General features: G+C 36.2%; 1 protein-coding gene across 3 annotated transcripts in view; it reads right to left on the bottom strand.

Moving 5' to 3' along the window:
* Nucleotides 1–24300, bottom strand: part of PWWP3B (PWWP domain containing 3B) — a 28598-nt gene extending 4298 nt beyond the window's left edge. The window contains exons 1-4 of one of the 3 annotated variants that reach the window (XM_015127952.3): nucleotides 24181–24300; nucleotides 24002–24072; nucleotides 21492–21623; nucleotides 482–667 (exon numbers count right to left, since the gene is read on the bottom strand). The gene's annotated coding sequence lies outside the window, so the exon portion shown is untranslated. Of the gene's footprint in view, nucleotides 1–481; nucleotides 668–2845; nucleotides 3027–21491; nucleotides 21624–24001; nucleotides 24073–24180 lie in introns of those variants that run through there. The other 2 variants (XM_015127955.3, XM_015127956.3) reach the window with 2 other exon arrangements.
* Between the last annotated feature and the right edge of the window lie 960 nt (nucleotides 24301–25260).

Below are 25260 nucleotides of genomic sequence, written 5' to 3'. Positions count from 1 at the left end.
GTGCTCCACTGTTCACCCAGAGCAGGCAGACAAAGACAACAGGGTCTGTATCTCCTGGACCCAGACAAAAATACAATGACTCTTCTAAAAGCATAATTTTAGAAGGCAGAGAGTCAGAATTACTGCTATGACAACTTGTTGGATAGGATCATTACAAAGGATTGGAGAGTCAGGCCATTGGCCTGAACCTCAGGAAGACACCTGAATAGCCTCTTGGGTGATTTCTTCATAAAGGTTTAAAAAGTGAGATTCTTCTCCAAACTAGAAGTTACGACTTTTAATTATAAAGTGTCATGGATGCAGAACAGGGAGCAAAATGAATTGTACCCCAAATTATCAACCTAACATGATTCTAACAGGAAATATGACTTTTAATTTAAAATGCTAGGACGGCTGTAGAGCAGGAGGCAAAATACATTATTCTCCAAGTTCTCAACATGTTTCTACCGTGAAATGTTTTGTGACATTGGAAGAGTCTTACCCACTGTCACGTGGATCCTGGTGGGTCTGGTCCTGTGGTCCAGTTGTCTTGATTCTCACTCCAACTGCTTGTCCAGAAGGGCCTTCACCAGACTCAGCACTTCTGTGGCTGTACTGTCTTCCCGGGGCTTGGCTGGTATCACATGCAGATTGCCCAGGTCATGTGCATCTCTGATATTAACCTATGCTGTTCAAAAGGAAGGCAGGGAATAAAACCAACAAAATGGGAAAGGTGTCAAGAATTTTCCCTACCTAAACTCTAACAGGTATGTAATTCTAAAACATAGGAATGAGGCAAAATTTCATCTGTGATGTAGATGCCATGTTTATTTTCCTTCTGATTTTTATAATTTGAAATGCTCTCTGGGATAAATTTATGCTATTTAGTTTATGTTGAAATCATCTCTGAAGAAAAGTATGGTGGAGTGGTATGAGTCAGCATGTAGATTTTGTTTGAATACTCACATCAGTTATCATGTGGAAGTTTTCTTTACACATACAGTTTTTTTTCAGTGGAATTGCAATTACATGCTGTCTCATAGTTTACTAATACAAAATAGATTCATTGCTTTGTTTGTCTACTTCATAACAATGGTTGGCTGGAGAAAATTTAGAAAATCTGTCAAGTGCCCTCTTATGATGACAACCAGAATTACTCATGAGTTGAAGGGAACTTCACTCACTATCAGATGTAGTTTCCATCCTTATTCCATAAGGACTACATCCAGTTAGCCAGGAGTCTTCTCAGGCTTCTAGAATTTTCTATGTTAAATTTAAGGTTTTGTTGTGTGGGATTCTAACCAGATCATAATGTCTTCAACTACAGTGTTTCTGATTATGAAAATATCCAGAAGCTTATTAAAAATTGAGAAGATGCAGAAAGATATATGCAAAATAAAGTACAACCCTAGAGAAATAACTGCTAGGAATATTTTCTATATGTATTTCTAGAACATTTTTACATATAAAGATAAATGTATCTCATTTGAAAATTTGAAACCATTTGAAACCAGCCTCAGATCCCACTCAAGAGCATAGCTTGAACATCTTTCACCTCAAGATTTTCCACATAATTTGATATAAATTACTTTAAATGAGGTTTTCCCCCAAGCCTGTAGCATTTTATCTCAATATTTCCCTGAAGATTTAACAAACCCCAAATAAATATATATAAATAATTTTAAAGAGTAGAAAATGGTAAAGCCATCCCTGTCTCTACAACTATACAAGTAATCCTGTTAAAACTTTCATAGATATGTTTTTCCTGATTTGGTTGTAGTAACATACATAGGTATACTAACATACATATTTTTTCTTAAGTGAGAACATATAGTATGTGCTATTATATAATTTTTTTCACCTTATACTGTTTCTCAGACATTTGCCAAATGCATAGTATTTCATTGTATAGATGTACCATGCCACATATTTTGAAAACTGTGTATAGAAATAAACCAAATCCTCTGTTTCTCACTCTTAAACTTAGATGATACAGAAAAATGGCTCTTCCTGACCACGCTGGTATCTGTGATCTGAAAGAATAAACTGCAGGGAGGACACATGCAGGACTGTAGTTGACACGGCAACTACACTACCCACTTGATCAGGTCCTGGAAAATTTCCACTATTGGCAGAAGATGGGGGGATATGGGAGCATGTCTTTGTGTGTCTATGTGTGTTTATGTACTTGAAACAAAATGGGTATGCTGCTTCAGCTTCATTTTTCTTTCATGATTATAAAAATAATCACTGAGTAATCTACTCTAAAGATGCTGAAATAGGTTAAAAAATAATATTGCAATGGTGACCTGGTCACACAGAAATGCTGTTAACATGAGAGATTATTTTCTTCCAGATTTTAAAAATCACATATATACATGCATATATTATGTGAAAGTATCTTCACTCAACTACATATTTGATCCCTTTTCCATGCTCATGAACATGTGACACATACAGTCTTTTTATGTAACAATCAACTTATAGGTGTATTTCCCCCCATGTTGTCAAATACTTCTAAGTTATTTTTCTGTGCAAATTAATAAATGCCTAAACATTCAAACAATAACGGAGTGTCTAACAATATAAACAGGGAATGCCAACTCAATAAATTAGCAGGAAAAGTCATGCTGCACTGAAGCCTTAATTTAGAGGCTGTAATCTGATCACCCCTTCTCCCACTGTGGACTTGTAAAGCATTGGAAGATACAAAAATTCCAGAGGATTAACTCCTTGAAAATGCCAGCACTTCTCAAAACCACACACCTTTCCCACCACTGCAAGACTGCCACTCCTATTTTTCTCATCTTTACTCTAAGATCCTGAGAAGTCACTAGAAAATAAATAGCTTTAAGACAGCCATTACCTTGAAGCTTCTTGTCAGCTGCAGCCTGGTGAAATGCAGCTCCTCCCCCAAGACTGGCCAGGCACAGCTCCTTTCCTAGAGGCTCAGAGAAGGGTCCGCCCCCTGGCTCTATGAAGAACAGAAAGCCCCTCCCTGAATCAGGGGAGGGGGAATTGCCAAGAGAAACCGCTGAAGTGTTGAACTGCAGGAATGTTCCTTTTTAAAAAACTTTTGAGTGAAATGTCAACAAGTGTGCTTAATTTCTATTCAAACCCTTAGGGTGTGTGATTTCTTGAAGAAAAGAGGCAGCAAATCACTTTATCATATAATCAAAACCCAGGTACTAATATTCCTTACATATTTTTTTCTTGCCATCTCTGGCATCTTAACCTCATAGGTGAATTTTAAATCCAGCCGGTCAAGCTCCATTAAAATGGACCGCTAAGGATATTGATTTGGATTACACAAAAACTGTACATTATTTGAGGGAGACTTTATCTCTTTATAATTCTTTTTTTTATCTTTCTGTTTCCAGGACATGGTATGTCTCTACTTTTATTCAGTTCTTCTCTTAAACTCTTCAGGAAAGTTTCAGAGATCTCTTCACATATGTGATTATTTCTTGCTAGATGTTAAAATCATTGGCTTACCAGGAAAGCACTCATTTCATATGTCCTCATCAATAATCGACAATTCTGTTTCTTAAGTTTTGTTGTTTTTACTTGGGTGATTCAATGTGAGGGGAATTAATTTTTTTAGATTTATGTTTTTATTTACAGGTCTGAAATATATTTTGCACATTCTGTTCATCAAAATTCTATGTTAAATTTAAGTATAGATTTCTGATTTAACTCAGAAAGTCAATTTTAATTATCACTAGTGATAATTTGGGGAATAAAGCATTTTATTTGGCCTCTGTATCATATAATATGTAGTATTACTCATATATATATAATTACAATTTTAACATTTACCTTTATATAAGCATTAATATTAAAATAAAAATATCAATAAATCAATGAAAGCCATCTCTAGGCTGGTGTATTACTGGGGACTCTAATAATTAAGAGTATACAATGCTTTGTGCTATAAACAACCCTTAAATCTCAGAGGTTCAATCACCCAAAAGTTTATTTTGCTGATGTCAAGGTTCAAGGCATCACGGGGCCAAATAGGGGCAAGTTTCTCTGTTCTAAGCAGTCATTAAGAGATCCAGTCTTCTTCCATCCTGTGGCTCTACCATCTACTTGGGTCCTAAAGACCTTCATTGCATTCTTTACATCTAGCTAACAGCCTAAACAAGAGGGAAGATGGAGAGCCATATGGAAGGTTTTAGTGGTCAGGTCTGGCAAACATCACTGCTAGTTAACAGTCCACTAACCAGAATTTAGGCATGGAGCCCTAACAGGCATAGAGGCTGGGGAATGTAATCTCCCGGTGACTCCAGGAGAAAAATGAGACAGAGGTTGACAAACATGTAGTGTTCTCTCTGCCATAGGAAATTTTCCCTTCCAATCTTTTATAGACTTCTGTTACTGGTTTAATGCTTTTTTTTTTTTTTCAATTGTATATCATATTTGTAATGAATGAGACAGAAGCTTCTAGTTGCTCACCCAGGATCCACTCTTTGCATTCTTCCTCATTAGCAGAACACAGTTGTATTGAAGGTGGCAGTTTAATCTCCTAAAATATTGTCTCTTCCAGACTCCCTCACTGCAAGCCATGGTCATGTGATGGAATTTCTTGCCAAAGAACGCAAGCAGAAATTTGCTGTGAAGATTCTAGAGACGGCATCTCTAAAGGGGGATAAATAGCCAGCTTGGGCATTTTTTTTTCCACTTCCCCCCTTTCTCTTGCTTCCCAGAATTTGATCATGATAGAGAGAGTTCAGGCAGCCTTTCTAGACCACAAAGTGACTTCAGAAAAGGATGCAACTCACTAGGGACGTGTGACCCTAAACCACTCAATAATGGGATCACCTCATTCCAATCTCTTTAAGTTAGTGGAACATTAAACTTCTATCTTACCAAAGTCTCTCTGTTTTCCAGTCTTTTTTTCTGGCTAAGACGGTGAAACCCCATCTCTACTAAAAATACAAAAAAAAAAAAAAAAAAAAAAAATTAGTCGAGCGTGGTGGCGGGCGCCTGTAGTCCCAGCTACTCGGGAGGCTGAGGCAGGAGAATGGCGTGAACCTGGGAGGTGGAGCTTGCAGTGAGCCAAGATCAGGCCACTGCACTCCAGCATGGGCGACAGAGCGAGACTCTGTCTCAAAAAAAAAAAAAAAAAAAAATACAATGAAAATAATATAATTCTTATTATACAATTAATTCTTTCAATGCTTTTGAGGTATTAATATATAATCTAAAGAGGATTATCAGGTCAATATATATATGGCTTTATTTAAATGATGAAATTTATTTTACTATATATTTTATAATGTAATATTTTTCATTCTGTCTTCATTTCACATGTTTGGAAAAAAACAACTGCATACAGACTATGATAATTATGTTAAAATTTTTTTTTGCTTTATTTTGGATATTTTCTAGATTGCACATAATTCAGGAAATGCTATACTATGGCACCATTTTCAAAATGAAATGCAAAGGAAAAGATTAATTCCATGAATAATATTTTCTATTTCACCAATTTGTAGAAGGAGGTGGAGAAAAATGATAACCAATAATAGCAAATGCTAATATTGTACTATTAATATTTTTATGATAAAGATAGATATCATTACAGATATAATGATATCTAATACCTAACAAGTTTTCTATATGCCAGGCAATGTTCTCAAGCACTCGATATATGATCTTATTTAATAATTAGATGGTTATTTCCTGGAAGAGAGGGCCATAACGAACTCACTCTGTATAACAACATTAGTATTATTATTAATAATGACAACAATGATAAAAGCCAAAAGTGTTTTCTTACCATGGGGAATATATAAGGGGTGGGTCACCTAGGGTGTGTTTATAATACCTTATGATTTCATTTTTATGACATTTTCAAAAAGACAAAAGTATAGCTGTGGTGAAAAGATCAGTGTTGCCAGGTGTTACAGGTGGGGAAGGGTGTGGCTATAAAAGGACAGGCCAAGGAAGTTGTGAGGGTGATGAAACTTTTTTGACTGTGGTGGTGGTTATATGAATCTTTATAAATGTTAAAATCCAGAGAACTGTATACAAAAAATGGTCAAGTATAGTGTATCATACTTTAAAGTATAATTTTAATGTATAGCAATTCAAATAATAAAAATTTAAATGAAAAACTGTAGTAATAACCATTATATAAAAAGCAAGTCTTTGCAAGTATGCCTTAGAAAGCATCTGCTTCTTCCTAAAGCATACTTAATAACAAAAAATCCCCAAATAACACCCATACACATATTTTTTTCAAAAGCACCAATTGCACTTCCACTTAGGATATAAAAAGATGTAAGAGAAAGTCATTCATAACTTAATAATGATAAATGTCTAGACAACCTACAAAATCATAACTTTCCTTGAGCCTATCAGGGAACGGAGTTAAAGTGAATTCCAAAGGGTGACCAGCCCCTTTAAAGAAAGACAAAACATATGAACCTTTGTCCAAGCATGGAGACAGAAGTGACTGTCATACAAGCTGAAATTTTAATGAACTTTTAAAAGTAAAGCAATGGTTAGCTTTGTCAGTTTGGAATATCTGGAACCCCAGACACTCACACACTTACTACCAAGTTCTTTTTCACAGTCTTTAACCAGAAGCTCAGAAAAATTACTCGGGACAAAGGAGGAGACCTAAAAGAGTCCACGTCACTGGTTCTGGTATGCAGAAGGTAATCAGCTGTTGCTGGGGGACAGACATACAACCCCACAAAACCCTTCTGTCATGAGAAGCAAAGACACTAGAGGAGAAGCAGCAAACCCTCTCCTGAACCCAGGCAAAAATCTCTTGCTTCTGGTGGAGGGGTAGAAGCAAAACTTACTTGCCTGGGAGGGAGAGATAGGAAACCCCCTAATTTCCAGGACAAAGGCAGAGATCCATTGCTGCTCCGGGAGAAGTAGAAGGGAAAAACCCCTGCCCTGGAGGAAACCCTCTGTAACCCAGTTCTTACATGAATGAAAAGCAGTGTTCACCTATTGCTGAGAAAGAGGCAAGAAGATATATCTGACCAAAGACCAACCACATATACAAATCAGAGGTTAGCTGCCATGGGGAGAGGAAAGAATGCTGAGAAAGGCTTACCCTAAAGGTCCATGTTCATAGAGCCCCGCTAAGACTGTAGCTAGACAGGACAACAGACAGTAGTTCTACCTTACCATGAGCCTAGCACCTGATAATAACGGCAGTGAGCTGCTGTCATGTGAATAAGAGTAAGAAGAGAGACCCTCCGCTGGTGGCACAAGTATGAAGAGACTACTGAAAATTTAGAGTGGAGAATCATTGAAAAAAATCCTGTAGCACTCCAGGCTCCAACTGAAGCACAAATAATATAAGTTATGCAAGCCAGATGACAATTGAGTGAGGAAAGGAGGAAAAACTCTCCAACATATTTTATAATACCAGCATTAACCTGATACCCAAACTAGAAAATAACAAATAAAGAAAACTTCAGATCAATATCTCTCATAAACATAGACACAGAAGTCCTTAACGAAATGCTATTAATCAAAGCTGATGATAAAGAAAAAGAATAATACATTATGACCAAATGGAGTTTATCCTGGGAACGTATGGATGGTTCAACATTTGCAAATCAATCAATCAATATTATTCACCATATCAACAGATTCAAATGGAGAAAAAAAATCTCAATTTTTACAGAAAAAGCATGAACAACATTCTACAAATAATGATAAAAGACATTTAGCATAGTAAGAGTTTAATGGATCTTCCTCAACCTGATTAAAGGCATCTACAAAAAAAAAATAAATAAATAAAATAAAAAACCTATGATTAACATATAGTGAAACACAGAATGCTTTTTCCCTAAAATCAGAAACAAAGCAAGGATGTTTGCTTCCACTGCTTTTATTCAGCATTACATTGGTGATCCTAGCCAATACAATAAGGCCTGAAAAATAAATAAATTGCATATGGATTGGAAGGGAAGAAGTAAAATTGCATTTACAGACAAGATGATCTATGTAGAAAATCCCAATAGATATACCAAAAAAAAAGCTACGAAACTATGAAACCTAATAAATAAGTTTAGCAATAATGCCAGACATAAAGTCAATATAAAATAATTTATTTTATTTCTATACAATACAATTTGGAATTTCAAGTTTTAAAAAGTACCATTTGTAATATCATCAAAAACTGGGAAATACTAAGGGAGGATAACTATGTACAAGATTTGTATGCTGAAGACTTCAACACACTGATGACATAAATTAAATAAGACCTAAATAAATAGAAAAATATACCACGTTCTTTGACAGAATAATTGAAATACTGATTTTTAGGATGTTGTATCTCCCCAACATTCCTGTAGAATTATTGCAATCTCAATAAAAATCCCAGTAGGTTTTTCATAGAAATTGAGAAGTGAACTCCAAAATGTATGTGGAAAAAGCAAAGGAACCACAACAGCCAGACAAATTTTGAGAAAAAAATACAAAAGTTAGAAGATTCATACTACCTGATTTCAAGACTATGGTAATTAAGAGAGTTTGTTATTGACATAGGACTGACCTATAGATCAATAGAATCTAAACAGGCCATCAAATATGACCAACAGATTTTGGACAAAGGTAATTAAATGAAGAAATGGTAGTCTTTTCAACAAATGGTACTGGAACAACTGGACATCATATGCCAAAATATTCTTCTTTTCCCTTCAGCTAAGAAGATATACAAAATTACTCAAAATGGGTTAGTGACCTGAATATAAAATCAAAAATTATAACTTGTAAAAAAAGTAGAAAATCTTTGACATTTTGGTCTAGGCAAAGATTTATTAGGATTTAAAAAGCATGGACCATAAAAAATTAATAAATTGAACTTGAAAACAACCTCTTTTCAAAAAATAAAATGAAAAGGAAACCCAGAGTGGGAGACAATACTTGCAAAACACCTATGTAATGAAAGACTTTTATCCAGAATATATAAAGAACTCTCAAAATTCAAAAATAAGATTATTATTGAATAACCAAATAAAAATAGACAATTTAAATAGACACGTCATCAGAAAAGACATATGAATGGCAAGTGAACACATGAATATATGCTCAACACCATTAATAATTGAGGATATGCAAGTAAAACCACAATGAGACACCACTAACACCTTTATAAGAATAGCTAATATTAAAAATAAAATAAAATCCTGACAGTATGGACTTCTAGCAATGATGTGTAGCAACTGGAACTCTCATACACTGCTGGTGGAAATGTAAAATGTCACAGTTACTTTAGAAAACAATTTGACAATTTCTAATGTAGTTAAGCACACACCTATAATAAAAACAAGAAATCCCACTCCTAAGTATTTACTCAAGAGACATGAAAACTTGTGTACACATAAAGACCTATTGTAGAATGTTTAACAACTTTAATCATAATTGCCAAAAACTACAAATCTACTGGTGAGTGGATACTCAAATTGCAGAACATCCATATGATAGAATACCTCTCGGCTACATTAAGAAATAAACTACTGATATATGCAACAACATTGGTGAATATTTAAAAAATATGCTAAGTCAAAGAAGCCAGATGTAAAAGGCTATATACTTTATGGTTCCGTTTGTATGACATTCTGGAAAACTAAAAACTATAGGGACAGAAATCAAATCAGTGGTTGTCAGGAACTGACAGAGATAGGGATTGACTACAATGGGGCAGGAGGGAACATTTTGGAGTAAAGGAAAGGTTATACAGATTGTCTGTATTGGTAGTTACATGATGGTATATGTTTCTCAAAGCTCATCAAACCGTACATCTAAAAGAGTGACTTTAACTCTATGTAAACTATACCTCTTTAAACCCGAGTCTTAAAAAGTCATCCAATCAGAATATGACAATATAAGACATTTGTATTTTTCTGTGAGAGTAATCTGGATACATACAGGGATTTTGATTTGTACTTTGAATCAATGATTGCCAAAGAAGACTGTGGGTTCCACAAGATATGTGTAAAAATACCCTCTGTAGTGCAGAAATAATATGTTAAAAATGTAAATTATTTTGATCTATTTTATTAATTTTTATTAACTTCTATTTCTGAATTGCTTTAAAGCATGGGGGGCATCTACAACATGTGACTTTTGATGCAGTTATATAACTTTTTAAAAATACATGTCTTCACTAATTATCTCTTTCATTGAGGGTTAGTTAGCACAGGACATATGTCAAGAAACCAGATGACATCAGCATTATACAGTACATGAAATTTATCCCCACTGGCAGAGCCTCTAACCACACTGAAGTTCTCACATGCCACTAAATCATATGAGTGGAAAGAGAGGAAGGAAGGAAGGAAGGAAGGAAATAGGGAGGAAGAAAGAAGTAGAAAACAAAATGCTACAATCTGGAGATAATGATCTAGTTAAGAATATGTACCCAGTTAAAAGCAGAAGCTGAGTAACATATGACAGGGAAACAGAGTGGTTATAGAATAAATAAAAGTCATTATTTTAGTGCATAAGGCCCATACAACAAGCATAAACAGTCCAGTTAGAACACTCCCAAAGACAATGAGGAGGCCACGGACATTGGTAAAGCAAGGAATCTTAGACATTTCATAGATAATCAAAATATTCAATGACCTCCCCAAGGCAGAAGCACAGACAAGTAACAACTGAATCTCACTGTAAAAAAAGAGTTCAATCTTATTAATGTCAACTGGCTGAATATCAGCCCACCTGAAGAGGAAGAACATCAGGAAAACCTTAGTAATAATGAGCATCCCAAGTTTAGAAAATGGTAAGCCAGATATAGTGATTCACTGCCAGGGTGAAAGAGACTCCATAATCCCTGGTAAAATGTATATGAGTAAAAAGAAAAATTACCAGCTAGTGACTTAGAGGGATAAAGGGATAAACCTGCCACACTGGAGATTTTATACTTCCCAGGTAATGTGTAGATATTCCCAGGCAAAACTTACACACGCCAATAAATAAAACTATTAGGAGTCAAGACAGGATGATGGAAAGGGAAACATTTTTTTAAAGGAATAAAATGGAAACAAGTTTGATGAGGGCCTGACAATCCCATCATTACAGTGCATAGACAAACAAAGCTCTACTGCACGCTGCATATTCCAGTAAACAGACTAAACTGCAGTGTTCTTCCTGGCATAAACAAGCAAGAAGGAAAATCCATCTGGGGTTTGCCCTGGGGAATTTAAAGTAAAAAGGAGTCCTCTCTTAACTCCACCATTCTCTGAGATACCCATAGAAAAAGAGCCAGGACAGGACAAAAATTATTCCTGCCACTGAGAGATGAAGCCAGCTGGACTTCCTGGTTCAAGTGGGGACTTGGATAACTTTTCTGTCTAGCTAGAGCACTGTAAACGCACCAATCAATGCTCTGTGTCTAGCTAGAGGATTGTAAATGCACCAATCAGCACTCTATAAAAATGCACCAATCAGCGCTCTGTGTCTAGCTAAAGGATTGTAAATGCACCAATCAGCACTCTGTAAAAATGCACCAATCAGCACTCTGTGTCTAGTTAAAGGATTATAAACACACCAATCAGCACTCTGTAAAATGGACCAATCAGCAGGACATGGGCGGGGACAAATAAGGGAATAAAAGCTGGCCACCCCAGCCAGCAGCGGCAACCTGCTCAGGTCCCCTTCCATGCTGTGGAAGCTTTGTTCTTTCACTCTTCACAATAAATCGCTGCTGCTCACTCTTTGGGTCCATGCCACCTTTAAGAGCTGTAACACTCACCAGGAAGGTCCGCAGCTTCATTCTTGAAGTCAGTGAGACCAAGAACCCATCAGAAGGAACCAACTCTGGACACACCACCACTCTAAATAAAGGTACTTATCAGTTCTTTAGTAAAGAGATATGAGACACTGTTAAAGATTCAGTGTCTAAACCTCAGAGTTCCTCAGGCAAGTATTATGGCAAAGTTCTTACGTATTACAAATTCACAAACAGATATAGAGACATGGGTTTAGGACCGAGTTCTGACTTTACTAGCAGACTGGAGGGACAACTAGTGCTACCAAATATCAAAATATTTTAGAATAATTTTTTAAAGTTCAATGACAATTTAAGTGTGAAGCAAGAGGTAGATATGGACATATAAAAAAAGGGGACAAGAAAAAAGTTTCAAATAAACCATAGATCTGAATTATTATCTGGATACAGGTTAGAAATCAATCAGTGAACTTTCAATCATCTAACAAAAATTCTTACGTCACTAGTCTGTGTTTGTCTGGTTTAACCAGAAAAGCAGTGGTTTTAGAGGCCTCTATTGTCTTAGGGCTACTAAATAGTTTTCTTCTTCTGTGGCTTGTTCATGCCTCCCTGAAAACTGACAAGGAAGCTTGAATAAGTAATTTCAAATAGGCAATACTAGAGGGTATACATTTAAAGGAAAGGCAAAGAAAAAAGAATAAGCAAATGGATTTCTTCTCTCAAAGGAGTAGGAAGATGGACAATGGAAATGGAGAAGACAAAAGATGAATAAATACTGGGCACAAGACAAATAAACATATTGTGGTTGGGGGAAAATATTTAAAAATCTAAGAAAAGAAGAGTAGTTCTATAATGCCCCAGCTTGTAGCCCTTATTATAGTTATTACATCTAAGGAATGGATGTATGTGTGTATGAGAGGGTGGTGGGAGATGTCCAGGGAAAGCTGGGGAATATGTTGGGGACACTATTCCTATTAATGAATATTTTTGTACTTTGGAGACTCTTAAGGCTTACTCTAGAGGAATCCTCTTTCGACTCTTCTAAGCTAACAGTGCTGCCCTGTATACCCAATGCAGCCAGACACAGATACTGGGGGTCTGCGCCCCCTGGACTAATCCAGACAACAACGACCTTATTAAGAGAATAAGCTTAGAAGTCAGAGACTCAGAATGGTTGCCATGGCCACCCATTGGAAAGGATTGTTTTTAAGGATTTCTTGAGAGTCAGGCAGATGGCTGGGACATCCAAGTCTTCCATAATTAGACATCATTATGACTGGTTGCATACTTTTCCTACAGGAGTTTAGCATATATAATTCTTTCCCAACATTAGAATCTGTAGTTTTTAATTTAAAATGTTATGGCTACTGAGCCAGAGTGAAATCAGTTGTATCCCACATTCTCAACTTAGAATGTTTTTACCATGAAATGCTTTGTGAAATTGGAAGAGCCTTACCCACTGTCACATAGATAGTAGTGTGTCTGGCACTGAGATTCAGCTATCTTAATTCTTACTCCAACTGCTTGTCTGACAGGGCCCTTACCCTGCTTGGCACTTTTGTGGTTCCATTGTTTTTCTGAGGCTCACCTGGCATCACACGCAGATTTCCCATGACAAGTGCATCTCTGATAAAGGCAGGCAGAGAATCAAACCAATGGAATGGAAAAGGTGTAAATAAATTTCCCTGCCTAAACTTTAACAGGTATGTCATTCCAAAACACAGGAATGAGGTGAAATCTCATCTGTGATGTAGATGCCATCTATTTTTACTTCATGTTCTTATAATATGAAATGCTCTCTTTGTCAGTTATGTTATTTGGCTCATGCTAAGATAATATCATTCAGGAAAATTACAAGGTGGAAAAAGGAGAGAAGGGAAAGGACAATTGACTTGTTTCTACTATGGGGCAGATTATGTAGCAGCATTTTTTAAGATTTCTGTTTAAGCCCTCACATCAGTTCTTGAGTGAGGCTTTTCTTCTAGACATATACAATTTTTTGAGTGGAATTTGAATCACACTCTACGTGCTGTCTCACAGTCTGATAATAAAATACATTTCATTGTTTTGTTTGCTCACTTCATAAAGATAGTTGTCTGGAGAAAATTTAGGATATCTTGCAAGCGCCATCTTGTGATGAGAAACAGAACTGTTACTACAACATCCTTGTGGGAGAACGGTGGGAACTACATCCTGCCAGCAAGCAGCTTTCTCAGGCTTCTAGAATATACCATGCTCAAATTTAGTTTTGTTATGCATTACGTAAAAAACGGAATCCGAATCTCTTCACCTACAATGGTCGGATTGTAGAAATATAATTGCATGGTTACTGAAAATGGAAAATGAGTAAGATATATAAAAAGAAAGTATAATTCTGGAAAGATATTATTTCCTGTATATCTTTCCATATTTTTTCTTTACATAAACATGAATGCATATGATTTCACATCAGCTTTTTGTCCTGCTTAAGCTCATGGTTTAAACATTTTTGCATACTAATAAGTATTTTCAATGTGATTTTTTTAGTGAATCACTTCAAATGCAATTTTCCCCCAACTTTGCAACATTTTACCTCAATCTTTTTTCCGATTTTGTTTTTAAAAAAAGACTAAATATGTATTAAGAATTTTTTTTTAAATAGTGATAGTAAAGCCTGCCCTATCTCTTCAACTGAACAAATAATTCCATTAGCAGGCTGGTTTATTTTTTTTCTGATTTGGTTACACATATATTAATGTAGTCTTTTATGTTTAAATGACATAATATGGTGCTTACCATTCTGCAGTTTGCTCTTTTTACTTCTCAGACATCTTTTCAAGTCACTACAAGTTCATACTTTCATTTGTCAGCTATATAACATGCCATTGTATGGATGCACCATAGTACATAATACTTTTAAAACTGTTCATAGAAATAAACCAAATCCTATCCGTTTCTCACTCTTAAACTTAGATGATATAGAAAAGTGGCTCTTGCTGACCATGGCTGTACCTGTGGACTGAAAGGACGGGCTGCAGGGAGGACACATGCAGGGCTGTAGTTGACACAGCAACCAGGCTACCCACTTGATCAGGTCCAGGAAAAATTCCACTATTGGCAAAAGACAAGGGAGTATGGGAGCGTGTCTGCGGTGTCTATGTGTGTCCACGCATTTGAAACAAAATGGGTAAACTCTTTTGGCTTTATTTTGCTCTTATTATAAAAATGAGCACGAATAAAAACAACTCTAAAAATGCTGAAACTAGTGAAAAATAGATTTTAAAAAAACTTCCATAATCTGAACACTCAGAGATGAACACTCAGAGATGCTGACTTTAACTCGGGAGCTTAGTTCCCTTCCTAAGGAAAACTAATACACATCTTTACAAGTGTTATCACTCGACGGCATATCTGAATCCCTTTCCATGTTCACGTACATTTATATTTGTGTCCCTATATGTCATTCTCTTTGTGTGTTTACATTTTTCTATCATTTTTTTTTTTGCGTAGAATAATGCGTTTAAGTCAAAATATAATAAAATCTGTAACAAAGGTAGAAATATGTAATGCCACGTAAAAAATTAACAGGAACAGCACGTCTTACCGAAGTCTTAATTTAGAAGCTGTAATCTGATCGCCCACTCCCACACGGAGGACTTTAAAAATATCGGGCGAAACAAAAATTCCAGAGGATTAATTCCGTTCCAATAACAGCAGTTCAAACAAAACCATATTCCATTCCCACCTCTGTCAGGCAACAATCTCTATTTCTTTTTTTTCTTCTTTCTTTTACTTTAACACCAAGGCCCGAAGAAATTCCCAGAAAATAACTGGCTTTGAGACAGCCATTACCTTGAAGCTTCTTGTCAGCTGCAGCCTCTTGAAATGCTGCCCCTCCCCCAATACCGGCCGGGTACAGCTCCCTTCGGAGCGGCTCCGACGAGGCTCCGCCCCCTCCCAGTGATGGGAATAGCAGGGGGCCTTTCCCTCAAAGGGTGGAGAATCACCAAGTTAAACTGAAATTCCCTTAAAGCGAAAAGATTATCATTTTTAAAGCAATTGAAAGCGGAATGGCAACATGTGTCTGTGTAATTTACATTCAAACTACAAGAGTGGGTGATTTTCTGCGGTAAAAAAAGGTAGAAATGCCTTTATCATAAAGACTCAGTAAAGAACATCTTTTACATATTTTTCTTGCCTATTTTGGCAACTTATTTCTAAAAACGATTTCAAGATCCAACTGGTCAAGCTCTATTAAAAAACCCCTCTACATTCTTATTTGTACTGCAATGAATTAATACATTATTTTGGGGATAAACAATTCCCTGAAATTTTAATTCTCCTGGCCCTGGCTCATGATGTATGTCTCCCTTTTTATTCAGGTCTTCTCATTCATCTTTCAGAAAGTTTCATCGTTTTTTCAACTAAAGTCATTTCTAAATATAAAACATCAACAAAGATCCTTAAAGAGATATGTATGTATCTGAATATCCTGAAATTGGAGACAAAAAAATTCTTATTGGTAAAAACACAATAAGCCAAATTTGAAAATATAGAACAAACTTGAAAAAAACTGTTTTCAATGCAAAAATATTGCTAAAGTAGCTCTTACATATTAATAAGAAATAAATTAGAGTAAAAATGGGCAAAAGACATAAATAGACCATTCACAATGTTCTGAGATAATAATTTTTCCCCACTCCTAATATTTACTTCCTTCAGAGCAAGCTCATATGGTGCCACCACAGGAATCTCTGTCCTTTCCTGTACAGCTACAAACCTCTAGGTTATTTGGGTAGGTTTGCTTAAATTTGGAGTTCTGTTATCATGCCTGTAATCCCAGCACTTTGGAAGACCTAGGTGGCAGATTATTTAAGGCCAGCAGTTCGAGACCAGCCTGGCCAACATGGTGAAACCCCAACTCTACTAAAAATACAAAAATTAGCCAGGCGTGGTGGTGGGTGCCTGTAATCCCAGCTAATCAGAGGGCTGAGGTGGGAGAAAGACTTGAACCCAGGAGGCGGAGGTTGCAGTGAGCTGAGATCGTGCCACTGCACTATAGCCTGTGCAACAGAATGAGACTCCATCTCAAATAAAATAAAATAAAATAAAGTAATAATTAATAAATAAGCCCATTTGATTCTCACAATAATCAATACCCTGCAACTTCCTCTTCCCCTTGTACTAATGTTGACATTTTGGCTTCCATCTGCAACTCCGTTTGTTTTATATCTGTCTATCCAGTTTGTTCAGTGGAGAAAGGGAGGTGCTATATATCGGGACTCCTCAAAACCCAAATATTCAAAATAAAGATGAAAACTAATACATAAAAGATATTCACCTTCCCTAATAATCAAAGAGATGCAAATAGAAAACAGCAATAAGATGGCATTTTTCTACCTAAATTGACTGACAAAGAAGCAAATAAATGATACAACTAATAGAGATCCAGGAAACAAGGAAATGGGCACTCTTGCTAATGACCATGGTCACAAAACTAGGAAGAGGGTGAGACAAAATCAGAGCCAAAGTCTAACTCCAAAACAGGAGGTATGCCCTCTCTCCACCATTATTCACTCCCTCCTGGGCTTGGAATCCTGTCTCTTTGGTAGAACCAAAGATGATGTCACTCACTTTCGAACTGTGAGGAAATTGGTGAATATAACTCCAGCGTGGTCGGGTGCGGGGGCTCACGCCTGTAACCCCAGCACTTTGGGAGGCCGACGGGGCAGATCACGAGGTTTGGAGACCGAGACCACGATGAAACCCCGTCTCTACTAAAAATACAAAAAATTAGCCAGGCGCGGTGGAGGGTGCCTGTAGTCCCAGCTACTCAGGAGGCTGAGGCAGGAGAATGGCATGAACCCGGGAGGCCGAGTTTGCAGTGAGCCAAGGTCGCGCCACTGCACTCCAGCCTGGGTGACAGAGCGAGACTCTGTCTCAAATAAATAAATAAATTAATTAATTAAAGAAATAACCCCAGCGTGAGTATTGCTTAGTCTCACGTCTCTGTGAACATATTGGTGAACTACAACCATCTTCGGCAACTACCATACTTACTATCCTTGACCTCTTTCTATCTCTTACATCCATCTACATTCCCACACAAATTAAAATGTATTTTCATGTACTATGCTTTTTTTCTTTTCTTTTCTTTCTTTCTTTCTTTTTTTGTTTTTTTTGACAGTCTTGCTCTTTCACTCAGGCTGTGGTGCAGTGGCACAATCTCGGCTCACTCTGCCTCCTGGGTTCAAGTGAGTCTCCTGCCTCAGCCTCCTGAGTAGCTGAGATTACAGGCATGTGCCACCACACCCAGCTAATTTTTGTACTTTTAGTAGAGATGGGGTTTTGCCATGTTGGCCAGGCCAGTCTCAAACTCTTGACTTCAGGTGATCTGTCTGCCTCAGCCTCCCAAAATGCTAGGATTACAAGGTGTGAGCCACCACTCCCGGCCTGCACTATGCTTTTGCACTGACCGTATCTGCATGATAGCATTCACTTGGCCTTAGATCAGTTATGAGAAGTATCTTATGTGTTATAGGGCCTGGCAGCAACTTCCCTTTCAGATACGGTGATTCCTGGATAGGGGTTGAAAATCATTTGTTATACAGAGAAGTGCCATTTTCATTCTACCCTCATTAACAATTGGCAATTCCTTGCTCCTGTGCTTTGCGGTTTGCAGCTGCCAATTCAGTATGGGAAAGTTGCATTTTTATCCTCTTTTGCTGGGCTTTTTTATTCGCAACATACTCACAAAATTAAGCTTTAAATTTAGACTTTTATTGCCTTTAACGTTCAGGTGTTATTTCCCAGGAAGCATTAAAACCTACACATTGCTAATGGATAATGATTCTGAGGTTTAGGTCTCTTAAGATAATGTTATAAAAAATCATAAAACTAGGTAAAGTTGGTGAGGCCCTCATAGCCCCATTTATTATCACAGTGAGTGGGTAAACACATCTCCTGCCACATTCTCGCTATTTAGGTTAGAGACACAGAGCTGCATTTGACACATCTCTTCCTGTAATGATGAAATGGAAAAAAAGAAAACTGTCTGCGTTGGGGACTCTAAAGAAAGAAGCCATCATTCTTTCAGAGACTCATAACGGAAGGGTCAGCCTGGGTCAAAATTTTCCTGGTAACCAAATTTAAAATGACACAGAGTTCTTTGGTCAGATACGGATTTCTGTTGGCAGGACCCAGTGTTTAGCTTTTAAGAGTTTATCACCAAGGCATTATGACAGGGTTATGTTTCTTAAGTTTTCAGACAGCCAGCCAAAAAATCAGACAGTGCGGGTTTGAAACCTTTATTAGCTCAGTGGAGAGAAAACTTTCCAATCCTTGACAACAATGCTAGGTTGTCATCTCCCATATCCTAGATAGCATAGTCAGCAAGGATGCATGGGTCACCTGTATCTCTATATTAACCTAGATTGTCCAAATATTAAATATTAAGCCATTAATATATTTAAAAATATAATAATAAAAAGAGTTTTAGCTACCTACTTGTCTAGAAAAGCCGTTTTTTTGTTTGTTTTTGTTTCTGTTTTTGTTTTTTAAGAAGGCTCATTCTATTGCTCTGGGGATAGTAAACGTTTCTGGTCTGTTGTAGCCTCTTTTATCCCCCTGAACCTTCACAAAGTAGCTTGAATAAAGTATTTTCAATGGGTGATAATTGGATTGCATTAAAACATGGCAAAGAAGAAAAGAGATCACATAAAAAATTTACTTTCGTAAGTAGGACGAAGGTAGACGATCAGAATATAGACAAGATACAAGTCAGAAGAATGAATAATGGGTATCAGATAGGTGGTTTTAGATATGTGGAATATATTTGGGGGGGTACAAAAAAGAGAAGTATAACACAAACGCAATATCCCATCGTTATTTTCTCTGTTGTGTAATAAAAAGGGAATTGTGTGGGAAGAGCTTTGGCGGTATCAGGGACATTGTTTTTGTTCTTGGATAATTTGACCTTTTGTAACCCTCTGAGTTATCATAAGTGAATGCTGGGTTCTAATCTTTTCTAAGCTGCCACTACTGCCCTGTCTATCCAAGGTAACCAAAGGAGAGCTCACGGACACAATGAGGCTCAGCATCAACAATCTCACTGAGAGCACAACGTTACGAGGCACAGATTTGTGACGGTTGCTGGGAAAGAATTAAGTTTGTCAAACCACTACAAAATATTAAGAGAATATAGTCATGTGGTGCATAGTGACATTTCAGTTAATGACAAACTGCATATATGACGATGTTCCTGTAAGATTATACTAAAGCTGCAAAATTCCCGTTGCCTAGTGATGTCGGTCACAGCCATCGTAACACTGAAGCACAACTCATGACTCACCTGTTTGTGGTGATGCTGGTGTAAACAACCTACTACACTGATAGTGGCATAAAAGTATAGCACATACAATTATATGATGTACCTAATACTTGATAATGATAATAAATGACTGCTATTGGTTTATGTACTTCCTATACTATACTTTTTAATCTTATTTTAGTATATTCCTTCTACTTAGAAAAAAAAGTGTTAACTATCAAATAGCCAAAGAGCAGGTCTTTCAGGGGGTATTCCAGAAAAGGGCATTGTTATTCTAGGAGACAACATCACCATGAGTGTTACTGTCCCTGAAGACCTTCCAGTGGGACGAGATGTGTAAATGGAAGACAGTGTTGTTGATGATCTTGACCTTGCGTAGGCCTAGGCTAATGTGTGTGTTGGTGTTTAACAAAAAAAAGTTTGAAAACAAAAAAAATAAAAAATTTTCAAAAATAGAAAATAAGCTTATAGAACAAGGATATAAAGAAATAAGTTATTTTTTTTTTTTTTTTACTGCTGTACAATGTGTTAGTGTTTTAAGGTATTATTACAAAAGTGTTAAAAGATTTAAAAATTTAAGCATTTATAAAGTAAAATGTTACCATAAGCTAAGGTTAATTTATCATTAAAGAAAGAAAATTTGTTTTAATAAATTTACTGTAGCCTAAGTGTTCAAGTCTACAGTAGTGTACATAATGTTCTAGGCCTTCACTTTCACTCACCACTCACTCACTGACTCACCCAAAGTAACTTCCAGTCCTGCAAGCTCCATTCATGGTAATTCCCCTATACAGGTATGCTGTTTTTTGTCTTTTATGTCATATTTTTACTGTAACTTTTCTATATTTAGATACGTTTGGATATACAAATACTATTGTGTTGCAACTGCCTACAGTATTCAGTACAGTAACATGGTACACAGGGTTGTGGTATAGAAACAATAGGCTATACCATATAGCCTAAGTGTGTAGTAGGCTATACCATCTAAGTTCATGCAAGTACACTCTGTAATGTTCTCAGATAAAATCGCCTGTTGAAGCATTTCTCAGAATATGTCCCTGTCATTAAGCCATGCATGACTGTACAGGTGATTCAAGAAGGTCGTGAGACCTTAAGCAGGTTCTAAGAAACCTTTAAAACTATGTTATCTAGTTTATGGTATGACAACCTAACATAGTTGTCAAGGACTACAGAGTCAGTCCTCAGGGAGACACCTGAATAGCCTCTTGCATGATTTCTTCATAGTGGTATAATATATAAGATTCTTTCCGAAAACTAGAAGTTATGACTTTTAATTACAAACATGATAGCTGTAGAACAGGAAACAAAATGAAGTATACCCCAAATTCTCAACCTATCATGATCCTTACATGAAATGTGGCTTTTAATTTAAAATGCTATGATGGCTGTAGAGCAGGAAGCAAAATACATTGTTCTCCAAGTTCTCAACATGTTTATACCGTGAAATGTTTTGTGAAATGGGAAGAGTCTTACCCACTGTCACGTGGATCCTGGTGGGTCTGGTCCTGTGGTCCAGCTGTCTTGAGTCTCACTCCAACTGCTTGTCCAGCAGGGTCTTTACCTGGCTCAGCACTTCTGTGGTTGAACTGTCCTTCTGGGGCTCGGCTGGCAGGGAATCAAACCAACGAAATGGAAAAGGTGTAAATAAATTTCCCTACCTAAACTCTAACAAGCATGTCATTCCAAAACACAGGAATGAGGCGAAATCTCATCTGCAATGTAGATGCCATCTGTTTTCCTTCATGTTATTACAATATGAAATGCTCTCTGGGTCAGTTATGTTATTTCATTCATGCTAAAATAATATCCTTCAGGAAAATTATGAGGTGGAGAAAAGAGAGAAGGGAAAGAACAACTGACTTGTTTCTACTATGGGCCAGACTCTATGTAGCAGCATTTTTTATGATTTCTGTGTGAATCTTTATGTCAGTTATTGGTGGGGATTTTTCTTCTAGATATTTACAATATTTTGAATGGAATTTCAATCACACTCTACATGCTGTCTCATAGTCGGCTAATACAAAACACATTTCACTGCTTTGTCCACTTCATAAAAATATTTGCCTGGACAAAGCTTAGGAAACCTGGCAAGCACCATCTTGTGACCAGAACTAGAACTGCAGACACTCAGGCTTCTAGAATTTTTCATTCTCAGTTGAAGAGTTCTGTGCATGTGTTATACAAAAGTGGGATCATAATGTTCTCGTTTTAATATTTTTCATTATAATATATCTCATGCATATTGTATATATATTTCTACATCTTTTGGATTTCCAAAGAAGAAAGGAAATCTCCACAACAATGGTCAAAATGTAACGGTTTGCTCTGTATATGTCTAGATTTTTTTCTGTAGATACTTATCAATGTGGAAGCTTTTTGAAACTAGACCCTTTATTCCTCCAGTAATATATTTGAACATCTTTCCATATCAATAATTATTTTCCATATCATCTTTTTGTGAATTGCTTTACAAAATTCTTTCCACATTTCTAAAATTTTGTTTTTCTCTTGATGAAAATTATTCAGGCTTGCTCTTTTCAAAATGAAATTTTTAAAATGGGGAAATGTAACAGATAGAAGGTTAAAATATTCTATTAATTGGAGATATGTGTGGAGATACAAGAACACTTATATCTCCAATTAATAAAGTGGTATGTATATTTACAGATTTTTATTGCATACGCTGTACTAATGCATGCACATTTTGTTTTTGGTAAACAAATAGGAGTACATGATACAGGCCATTCTTCAATTTGCTTATTTTTAGAAACCACCTTGGACATTTATTCTAATCATTGCATTTAGAGTTAGCTCATTCCTTTTACAGCTGCGTAGTATTCAACATTATAGATATACTATACTATACTATATGACTATATCACAATATGTTTAAAACATTTTATGAATTATTCCTCAGGAGTATAAAGATAAATATGTTCTGCTTGAATCAGAGTCTGGACTATAGCCTCAATAGTTGAATTGCAAGAAAAGCACAAGCAATCAGGTAATGAGCCTTCTCAGACCCACAGAAAAATCCTACTGCAGCTAAAGACAATGGAATGTGTGTGTAGCTATTCGCTCAAGTGTCTGTAACAAAAGTGATTATTCCCTTTTCAGCTCCACTATCATTTCCAAAAGAATCTAAAAGTACATAAAAATCTAAAGATGAAAATACACATCATCAGTACTCAAACTGAGTTGTTCATGGCGTACATTTGAGTCTAATCATTTTAATTTTTTTCCTCATCACATACATGTTTGAATATACTATTTGAAATGACATTTATTTAGCCACATATTTGAACACCTTTCCCTGTTTATATGAGTTTACACTATTTTGGGGAAAGTAGCTTTTCCCCCATGATTTTAAGTTCTCATCTCAGTTTCTATGCTGACATAGGAACTACATGCTAAGTAAAATGTGGAAGAAAGAAGTGGAAAATTTCCTCCTTTTTCCCCTAACGTCCTTTTTTATCAGGCATCCTTTATTACTAAGTATATTGTTTGTTGTGTTTTATTATATTAAGGTATGTCTGTTATTGTTATGATCTTTTAGATTTTTTCTATTGCAGTACAAATAGGAATGTACAATTCTCTTGACAGATAAGTAGAAATACAGACAAAGATCATATTTTGCACATTATTTAAAAAGCTATTATATTAAGTTATTGTGTATCCCTTGACTAATAACCAAACTACTAATTCTCAGAGATACTCGAATTTGTACAGTTATTCATTACTTTTAATTACTAACATACTCCACCAAAACAGTAAGATTTGTTAGAAACACAATCAATACATTCAAAGTAATATAAAAAACCAACATACCCAACCAACAATTTAATTTTCCATTTAAGACTATTATAACCTTTTTCAAAATAAGGAAAATTAACCTCCCAAGTTTTGTTTCATCATTTATCTCAGCCACCACTGCCTTTTGATGGAAACATAAAATGCTCTATTAAAAAGTTAGCTTTTGCTACCTCTTTAAGAATATTTTTCCGCAGGTGTAATGTTGATTACCACCTCTCCGACTGTGGACTTTTAAGATAATCTGAAGGAACACAAAACACAGATATTAATTCCCTCACAGAAACAGGGACTTTCACAAAACGACACTCCTTTCCCGTTATTCCTAAGCAGCACTCTCTTCTTTTCTCACCTTTATTCCAAATCTTCGAGAACTCTCTGAAAATAACTAGCATTTACGACAGCCATTACCTCCAAGCTTCTCCACGGAAGCCTCCGAAGCCTGTGTGTAATGCAGCTCCTCCCCGAAGACAGGCTGGGCGCAGCTTGCTTCCAAGCTCCTAGAGGATGCTCCGCCCCCTCTCCGTGATGGGGAAAGCACGAGGTTCTTACTTCATTTAGGAGAAAAATGACCAACTTAAACCGAAATACAGTTAAAGGGAAGAAATGTTCCTCTTAAAGTACTTTAAAGTGTAATGGTAACCTATGTCTGTTCAATTTCCATTCAACCCCCTAGGATAGGTGTTTTCATGGGGAAAAAAAAGAAGCAGCAGCAAATCTTTTTTTCATACAATAAAGTTGTGGTTAAAATGTTCCTTACATGTATTTTTTTCTGATCCTCTTTTGTACTTTATTTCTGGGAAATTTAAGACCTACTGGCCAAACTTCACACACACACACACACACACACACACACACACACACACACACACACACAATACGCTAAGTATTTTAATTTGGATTACAGTGAATTAATACTTTATTTTAGGTAGAATTAATTCTTTACAATTTTGAATCTGAACCTGGGACATAATATATCTCTCCTTTTATTCAAGTTTCTTATACTTCTTTCCTTAGGTCATTTCCAAAGAAAAATCCTCAAACAAAATGTGATTATACTGAAATCGGAAAAAAAAAAAAAAAAAAAAGTATTAAGAGTAAAATCACCATAGGCCAAATTAAAAAATCAGTTGCAAACTTAGGAGTGCTTTTCAAGTGCTTTTGATTGCCCATATGATTGCATAAACAAAAATATACCCAAGCTAGTTCTTACATTTCAATAATTAAGAAATGAACAACAAAGTAGAGAAAGGGGCAAAGAATACAAGCAGAGAATTCCCAACGTCCTTACCTACTCCTGATATTTACTTCACTGTGAAGAAAGCTCAAAGCAGCATAATTTGAGGGCTCTCTGCGTCTTCATCATTTCACTCTCACAAGCAAAGTCCTGCAATTTATCTTCCCCTCTTAATAAAACTGACAATTTTGGTTT

Source organism: Macaca mulatta, chromosome X, assembly GCF_049350105.2.
Source record: "Macaca mulatta isolate MMU2019108-1 chromosome X, T2T-MMU8v2.0, whole genome shotgun sequence".
NCBI lineage: Eukaryota > Metazoa > Chordata > Mammalia > Primates > Cercopithecidae > Macaca > Macaca mulatta.
Note: the sequence above shows the minus strand (reverse complement) of the source record. Positions and strands in the feature narration are given on the sequence as shown.